This window comes from Pipra filicauda, unplaced genomic scaffold (genome assembly GCF_003945595.2).
Source record: "Pipra filicauda isolate LSUMZ 115617 unplaced genomic scaffold, ASM394559v2 scaffold246_size1145428_pilon, whole genome shotgun sequence".
Lineage (NCBI taxonomy): Eukaryota > Metazoa > Chordata > Aves > Passeriformes > Pipridae > Pipra > Pipra filicauda.
Window position 1 is genome coordinate 791,808 of NW_024104361.1, and position 9,363 is coordinate 801,170.

At 46.8% G+C, this 9,363-nt stretch overlaps 1 long non-coding RNA gene across 1 annotated transcript; it reads right to left on the reverse strand.

Annotated features, from left to right (window-relative positions):
• Positions 1 to 897: 897 nt before the first annotated feature.
• Positions 898 to 8,013, reverse strand: LOC120323368. The gene is made up of 3 exons (XR_005563739.1): positions 7,953 to 8,013; positions 2,015 to 2,154; positions 898 to 1,036 (listed from the first exon to the last, which is right to left on the reverse strand). It is a non-coding gene; the product is annotated as an uncharacterized LOC120323368 (long non-coding RNA).
• Between the last annotated feature and the right edge of the window lie 1,350 nt (positions 8,014 to 9,363).

The window sequence follows — 9,363 nt, forward strand, 5'->3', positions numbered from 1 at the left end:
ATGCATTAAACTTCTTTATAAATCTATTGAAGGTATTTCATCACTTCCCGACATTCCTCTATAAAACCCACTCAGCTACGTTTACAAATTATAAAATTAGCTTTATGTGCAGGGTCCAGGCTAATGGCACAGCTAAATCTAGGGAGCAGGAAGATTAGATGCTTCTCCCTTCCTCGTGGTGGGATTTATTTTGCAGCACAGGGAGCAGCATCCATCCTGGGGTGGAAAAACTTCCCTCCCAAGCCTAAGCTTTTAAGGTTCCACGGAGATTTGACTGCTAAGGGGAAAGCTTGGGAGAAGCCACATCTATGGAGAGCAAATAGAACTGGATGGCTCAGGACAACATTTGTGCTCCGCAAACTACTTCTGGAAAATGAGGGAACGTAAAATTTTAATCCCATGGAAGATAACTGAAGGATATGGGATGGAGGGCGAGGGGTGCAATACTGAGAATATGCAAGAAAAAGGGACAGTTTTCATTAATTTTAACGTGTCAATGAACATGACAGAGGTGCACCTGCTGTGGAAGATTCCTGGCAGCTGGATTGCATGTACTTGGTACCCTGCCATGCCATTCAGGGAAACCTTGGGCAGCACCAACCTAGTTCCCAGTGGTTTCCCATTCCTTGGCCACAGCCCAAGGCACTACCCACCACAGCTCTCTGAAGAGTGATAAAAGACCCATTACAGAGGCCGGACCAGCATCAATATGAATTCAGCACAGCACAAATGCCAGGAAGGGAGAGGAGCTGGTACACTTCAGCCTCTCCTGCCCGGTTCTGGGCTTCATCCCCGCTCACATTCCGTCTCCAGCCCCTCTCCAGGTATTACATGTCGTGCAGAAAGAAGCTTGATGTTGCTTACCTGGTCCGTGGGGATGCTGCCAGCTTCCCCATGGGCAGTCCAGGCCTGCAAGGAGGGATCTCATGGCAGAGCAAGGTCACCTCCTGATGTTTTTGGCCACTTGCTGATCCTCACAGTGCCAGGGATCAACACTGTGGGGCAGAAGGGAAAAGTATGACACCAATTCCCTCATCTGGAGGAAGAAACAAAAGCTAGTCAGCCTCGAGGACAGGGGGCATGACGGGAACAAGCTTCTTCAAGGCACATTCTCAGCTTTAGTTCTTTGCTCCCTTTTAAAAAAAATAATGTCCTTTTGTAGCATATTAATCACCACCAGTCAGCCTTAGGAAGAGTTATCCATGGAGCTATGCAGGGACTGCCAGGACACTGTGTTATAGCAGGATTATTTACTTTTATAACCTTTACAGAAAACAAGAGATAAGTACATTAGAAAAACTCGCTCACACACAACAGCAGCAACTGCCTGATTCATTCCCGCACCCTCCCCTTCGTGCACATGGGCCTGGAGAGCTGCTGCTGGGGTTACCACTGTGAGAGCCACACAAAATAGCACTGAGCCACACAGGAGTGGCTTTGGAAGTGGGTTTGCCTTTCAGAGCACCAGGTCTCCCATCCCACTGGGCAGCGGCACTCAAGGGCTGGAGGCCACCACGAAGTGCCTTGTGCAGCAGCACCCTGGGAGCCTCCCCTTTGCTCCTGCTGTGTTCTCCTCTCCAGCAGGCACCAGCCACCAGCAGGAAGCCTTCTGAGCACTCTCAGACACAAGCTTTCCCATGGCTCAGTCACTGGGAGCCTGCAATAAACTGAGAGCCCTCCTCTAACAACCACCCCCACCTGACCTGCAGCTCAAAGGGATGCACATCCCTTGAGCCAACAAACAAATAAGACCTCTCCTGCACTGCTCCTGCCTCCTCTCCTTGCCCTCTGAGGAGAGCTGAAGTTAGCTCTGCGCGTGGTATTTATTTCCCTGGCATTGTGGTCATGCCCAGAGGTCAAGCACCCGAGGGCAGCTATGGCACCTCTCTGCATTTTGGGGAGGCATTGCCGTTTTCCAGCCAATTCACCTCCCCAGTCTGCCAGGTGCAGTCTGGAATTGCTGCTAAAAAAAAAATAAAATTCAAATGGCACACGGGGAAAACAAAACAGTTACCTCCAGTCTCTGCTGCAATGAGCCAAACCTCAAAGGGAAAGTGTTCTTCATCCCTAATTTCCATTTGCCCCTGAACTTGCGTCTTGCACCCTCCGGAGCCATCTCCCATTTCTGCAGAGTTCTGTGGGAGACATCCTGATCTACAGACAGAGAAAGGAGTCTTTGTTTACAAGATAAGAGCCACAAAATGCAAATAAAAAGCCCCAAATAGCACAAGATCAAACGCGGTCCATATCTACCCTTTCAAAGGCATACAGGCTGCAAAACACCATAAGCAATGGCTTTGTTTGGAACATTAAATGTGATACTAAAAACATCTTCTGTGTGAGAACAACGTGCATATGAGTTTGTTTATGTTGTAAGTTTAATCTCTCCAACAGCAATTCTTTAGAGCTTATTTTAGGCTGAAAAATTAATACTGAGTAATGAATCAAGGTGCAGTGGGTTTGCATGACCCAGTTTTGGTAGCAGAGGGCTACAGGGGTAGCTTCTGTGAAGCTTCCAGAAGCTTCTCCTGTGTCTGACAGAGGCAATGCAGACCATGGTGAGGCAGGGTGTCACACAGAGGTCCACAGTGCAGCAGAGATCCACCTGCAGTCTGTGGAGGACCCCACTCCAGAGCAGGGGGATGCCTGAAGAAGGCTGTGATCCCATGGGAAGCCTGAGCTGGAGCAGCTCCTGTCAGGACCTGCGGCCCCATGGAGACAGGAACCCACACTGGGGCAGGTTTGCTGGCAGGACTTGTGACCCATGGGAGGGACCCACACTGGAACCTGTTCCTGAAGGACTGACCCATGGAAGGGCCCCACACTGGAGCAGTTTGTGAAGAACTGCAGCCTGTGAGAAGGAGGACTTACTTTGGAATATTTCATGGAGGACCCTCTCCCATGGGAAGGACCCTGTGCCGGAGCAGGGGAAGTGTGAGGGGGAAGAAATGGTAAAGACAATGTGTGATGAACTGACCACAACCTGATTCCTCATCCCCCTGTGCTGCTGGGCAGGAGCAGGGAGGTGTTTTTAAGATTTGGTTTTATTCCTCATTACCCTACTCCAATTTGATTGGCAATAAATTAAATTAATTTCCCCAAGTGGAAACCGTTTTGCTTGTGACGGTAATTCCTGAGTCATCCCTCCCTGTCCTGATCTTGACCCAAGAGCCTGTCACTGTATTTTCTCTCCCCTGCCCAGCTGAAGAGGTGAGTGATGGAGCAGCTTTGGTGGGCACATGGCACCCAGCCAGAGCCATCCCACCACACGAGGCCTTGAGAGGCTGGGAATGATTCCCTTAAGCAGCAGGGAAACATTGCAGAGTGTGCAGTCCTGATTTAATTAAAGTCCTAAACAGACTCCAAGCAACACAATCCATCCACCCATCAATATGATGAAAAGACTGCAAGTTCCCTTCAGCTCACCCTGCCACCTCATGAATCTCCTGGTTGGGAAAGGGAGGAAGAACGCAGTCCTCCTTCACTTAATTCTTCAAAGCAGCCACTTCCATGCAAGCAGGAGCCACTTTGCTGCTCCCAGGACATGCTGAAGGGAACTGTACCCGTGCAGTGAGCAGGGAGGAGGCTCCAAAGCCTTCTCACAGCAGGAGTGCAGCAAAATCCCGGTTGCTGGTGCCCCATCCTGCAGCTCAGGCCATGTGTTGCTGCCCCTGTGGATGCTCCTCCTCTGTGACATCCAGTTTTCTGGTGTCCCAAAAGGATCTGAGACACTTCCAGGCTCTGCCATGATGCAAGAGTTACCTTAGGCACTCCTCTTGGGTACAAGGACAGCCTGGGGACTGCTCAGATGTCACTTTGCTTCCCGTTTCTCCTGGCTTGCACCTAGTGGTTTTTTCTCCATTTTCAGAGCAGTGAAGATTCAAGCTGCGCTTCGTGGACTCATCCCAAATCCCTGAGAATGGCCACGGTGCCAAGGAGCTGTGCAGGCACCTGAGAGCTGAGAGGGTGGAGCTCTGAGGCAGAAGGACTTCCCCAGCTCGACCTCATCCACGGCTCTGAAGGTCCATCCCTGGTTCAGGGGAGTTGGCCCAAACCAGGGAAGGGGAGAAGCCAAAGGGATTTAAGTCCACACTCATCATTAGGCACACAAGGAACCTTCTCCCACATCAGAGCTCTGGTGACCAAATGAAAAAAAAAAAAAAAAAAAAAGGCAAATATTTGCTAGAATAGAAATGTCAAACACTTGGCAGCTTTCCTTCTGCCTTGTTTTTTTTGCTCATGGGGCTCCAACCACTTAATAACTGTGCGATCCATGGATTTATTTCTTTTCGGCCAGGGAGATGGGGGTCATCCTGAGCCAGCTCAAGACAAACACGCTTATTTCTTCTTCAACAAAATTTAAAGCAAGGAGAAAATGGGGGGGAAACGCTTCACTGAGGAAGCTGCAAACATCATTTTTTTCAGAAGTCAGCATTAGCTTCATTTTGGTTCCGAACATTGCTTCAAAAAGTGGAAGTCAAAGCATCTAATTTCAGAAACGCACAAAGAAGTGGTTTGATTTTTTTTTCAATTGCTACTTTCTGTTGTCGTTTTTTTTTTGTAGAGTTCAACACAAATAATTTCAGCTGACCTGAAATGCTATTTTCAACAAATGTAGGCTTAAAAAAAAAAATTTAAAAAAAGGAAAAAGGAAAGAAAGAAAGTCTAGTTTCTTTAGCCTGTGTTTGTGCAAAACCACTAATTTTTAGTTGTTGGTTTTCTGCTAGAGATAATCCCACCGAACAAATGGCTGAATAAATTATTCTTCTCACAGGTGTATCAAAAGGGCTGACAGAAAGAACAAGAAAATTAGATGGTGTATCAAAAAAGAAAAATATAAAGTGTGTATAGATACAAACCACTAGAAACATTTATAGAAACAGAACACCGGCATCAACACTTGGAGGCTTGCATTACCAAAGCCTTCTTTGCAGTTAGGTTTACCATCTCAGGGCATTGCATATGTGCTCCCTGTGATCCAAAAAACGCAAATGAAGGAGCCTGATTTTCCCCGGAAGAGCTCGGAGTGACCTCGTCGCTTTGGGCCGGTGCTGGAGTTCCTTCCTCGCCGAGAGGAGTGTCAGTCCCCCGGCTCACCCAGCTCCAGGGCCTGGGGGAGCCTGCTCCAGTTCCTCATTAAATAATTCTGACTCATGAACACATCAGAAAACTCGCACTGTGCCCTTTGACAGTTTACCTCCGTAAAGGCGAAGTTTGTCCAAGAAAACCCCGTTCTGCAAATCATTCACGGGGCGTTAGTCATGTTTGTCCTTCCTCCGCCTCACGGAGACAGCTCCAGGAATTTGTACTATTTTCATTGCCTTCCCCTCACCCTCATCTGTCTTGACCGAGTGAACTCAAAACTTTATCTCATCTCCCTGCAGCGGCAGATCGAGATGGAACTGCTTGGCCTGGCCAAGAAGAATGGACTTAAGTACAATTTTCATCTTTTTTCCCCCCCTTGCAGACAACCTACTTGCCCATAATACCCGAGTGCGGGCTGGCTTTTGGCCTTCAGAGGGGTCTGACCAACAAGGAATAACAGGCACGAGGACATGACTGGAAGGTCATGATTACTGATTTCATATATATATACATTTGTGTGTAGTTGTATATATGTGTGTATAAATTTGTATATATGTATATATGTGTGCATTTGTATATATTTGTGTGTGTATATATATATACATTGCTTTTATGTATATAGCCCTATTTCTCTTTCCCTTCCAATATTTTTTTAAATGAGCCAAACTACAGAACTACAAACATCTCCCATACCCACACATCTCCTGAAGCCACATGCAAAGCAGAGCACTGAAAAAGGATGATAAAGGTGCTCCTAAAGGTAATCTTAAAGTTGCTCAGCCTTGCACACTTCTGGGCCCACGAGCACATACCTTCTTGGGTCACATCCTGGGGTGAGAAACCAGTTTTTCAGGAACTTTTCCATGCAAGAGAGAAATGACCTCAACACCTGATATTTCCTCAGCCCCCTTCAAACCCTGGCATATATTTCCAGCAAATCTATACATTTATATCTGGCTGCTTAGCAGGGAAAAGCTCTTTCTGAAGAGCTCTTTCCACTGTATATTTTCCTCTGACATAAATATGAATTGAGGTTATGGCCCAGTATGATCTTCCCAGGAAAAAGTGTAGATTACATCAATGTGACCCATTAAAGCAATCTTAAATACCCACTGATGGTCCATTATTGCAAGTTACTTTCCTTCCTGATGTAGAATTTATTCAATATATTGGAGAAAAGAAAAGGTCTCCAGGAAGACATTGCCCTTGCATCACATTAATAAAAAGGGACAACACAAGGGATGGGTTTGACAAGATGGAAGAGGAGTTTCCATTTACACAACCCCACTAGATGAATCAAAATATCCCTCCTGAGGGGCATGAAGGCCAAAAGGAAAACGTGAATTAGCTTGTAGCCAGGTGAGCTCAGTCTCTTCTCAAGGTGATAAGCAAGAGAACAAGAGGAAATGGCCTCAAATTGCACCAGGGGAGGTTTAGATTGGATATTAGGAAAAATTCCTGCACTGAAAGGGCTGTCAAGCACTGAAACAGGCTGCCCAGGGAAGTGTTGGAATCACCATCCCTGGAAGCATCCAAAAAACCTGTAGATGTGGTGCTTGGGGACACGGTTTGGGGATGAGCATGGCAGTGCTGGGTTAATGGTTGGACTCGATGATCTCAGAGGTCTTTTCCAACTTAAACAATTCTCTGATTCTAAGAAACAGCAGTTTGAGTTGCAAGTTGGGTTTAGGTGCAGAAGAGGGGGGTGGAGGGTTCCCCAAAGCATCACTGCTCACTCCTTCATCCCCTGTATGGAGCTGGTGAGCTATGAGGCTCCTCCACTTAGGGGAAAATGGGACTTCACAAGCCCTAAAAAACTCCTGTCTTCCTCTATTTTACTCTTTTCCTCTGCAACCTGAATATGAATTTATAAACATTTTGCTGTGATTCAAGCCTAGAGGGTGGGTTTGGTTTGTTGGGGGTTTTTTTTGCACCTGTAAGATTCAACAGGAAAAAAAAAAACAGGTTGGAGAAGAAGGAGGAGTTTGTGCTATGGAAAGAAAAACCTCTCAAACCCAAGGCTGAGTGAATCACAGAATTAAAGAATCAAAAAATCATTAAGTTGGAAAAGACCTGCAAGATCATCAACTCCAACCTGTGACTGATCACCTGACAACCAGCCCAGAGCACCCACTGCCACATCCAGTTGTTTCTTGGACACCTCCAGGAATGGGGACTCCACCACCTCCCTGGGCAGCCCCTTCCAACGCCTGGCCACCCTTTCCATGAAGAAACTCCTCCTGATATCCAACCTGAACCTCTCCGGGTGCAGCTTGAGGCCGTTTCCTCTCATCCCGTCAAGAGGGGAACACGTGCTTATGGGTTTCTCTCCCTTGCAGACACCCACACCTGCCCCAAGGGGCCAGGAGGCTCCTGTGGGAACCTCTCCCCGGAATCATTTAGAGGAGGCCAGGCAGCTTGTGGGCTGCAGCTGGCAAGGTGAGTTGTGGCACATCTTCCATTCTGGTAATCCACAGTATTGACAAAACATAAAATATTAACGCCAGAGAATACAGAGTTCTCTTTAAAGACATTGATTTGGGTCCACTGCCGTGCAGAACAGGTCAGGGGAAAAGTTTTCAGCATCAGGCAGAGGGTTTTGGGCCAGGGAGCAAGGATTGCCTTTGCTCTCACACCATGGGCTCCTGCCTGCAGGGCATTGCACAGTGCCTGCTCCCAGCTCCACAGGCTCCCGGAACATCTGCGGTTGGAAGGGCCTTGGGATGTCTTCCCCCCCCCACCAGCCCAAAACAAGGGGTATTCACCTCCCTCAAAATGCCCTCCCCATGCTGTCACACTCCTCCCCACCATCACCCACCACAAAACAGGGGACACCTGCCCAGGGGAAGGAGTGTAGGGAAGCCTACCTTTTATTCCCCCAAAACTTCCAGTTGCATCCGCTTCTTTATTTGCTCCAACTCTCCTCCAATTTTCTGTGTTCTTCGTGCACCTAATTAATGACTCAATTCATTAATATTTTTTGCAGCAGAATCCTCTTCCCATCTATAAAGTGGCCGTGCCAATTCTCAGCCTTAATTTTAAACAACAGCTTTTGTTTAAGCTTTCTGCAGAGAAAACAGCTCGAGACCAAAGACTCCTCTGTCTCTTCACAAGACAATTATCCAGAATGTTATCAGCAGATCTTAACACACCTTCATCTCCGAGGAGAATTTCTCCCAACACAGTCCACCCACCTATAGATGCACTCAGGACTACAATCAATACATGTTAATTAAGCTGTAGCCCCACTCCAATTAAAATTATAGGATCTGAAGGACAGACATTTGTTTTTGTCAGTAAATTAATTTAAGCATTCATTAACTTTAATTTTTAAATTATATATCACTTTAATGATAAATAATTCCTCTCATTACAGAGGAAGCATATGGAAGGGAAAGATAAAATGGGAGAGACTTGGACCCAGGGAGGAATATGTTCTCCGGCGCTTCCTCCTCTTTCGGCACATCAGCAACCCCATTTATGTCAGCAAACTGGGCTCTTTTGAAAATTTGGCTGGCAAGTGCAGTGCTGAAATAAGAACAGAGATTCTTTGAGTATCTCACCTCCTTCTCTGCTGGGAACATGAAAGCTCGGCTGTGAAATCTCGGTGTTTTAGAATAGCTGAAACTTTGTACAGGCTACCAAAATAAACACTTTTCTGCGGAAATCAAAATATTGCCACCTTAACGGGGTTTTTAATTTATATAGAAAAGGGCAGGTTGTTTTGCAGCTTAACCCTTTCTGCACAAAACCCAGGCACAGAGCACTGATTTTTAAAGTGAAGTTTGTGCAGTTTAACTTTCCAGTTAATTAAATACAGAGACCAGCAAAATTTTGGGCCTTCTTTTCCTGGCAGATTCTGGGTGGTAAATGATCTGAGCTGCTCCAAAAAAGGGTTTTTACCCTCAACATCTCCACCCTAAGGGGCTGTCCCTAGAGCTCACCTGTCACTGTCCATCACATCCACACTGGGAATTTTCTCTGCTCCACCTCAGTGCCAAACTAAGCCAACATTCCTTCTGCATGAAGCAGAACTCATCCTACTGATGATGATCATCCTCAGAGATCAGCAGCTCCTCGCCCCGCCAAGCACATCCTGGCATTCCCGTAGCCAGGGTGCTGTATAAATAGCAGCCCTGCACACCCAGACTCCTCCACACAGACGTGTCGTACCGTGCCTGGGACCTGTCAGATGACAAAAACCAAAACAGATTAACTGAATAAATTATTCACCAGAGACTGCTTTTACTCCTGAAGCCTTGTGCTGGGCTGGTAAGA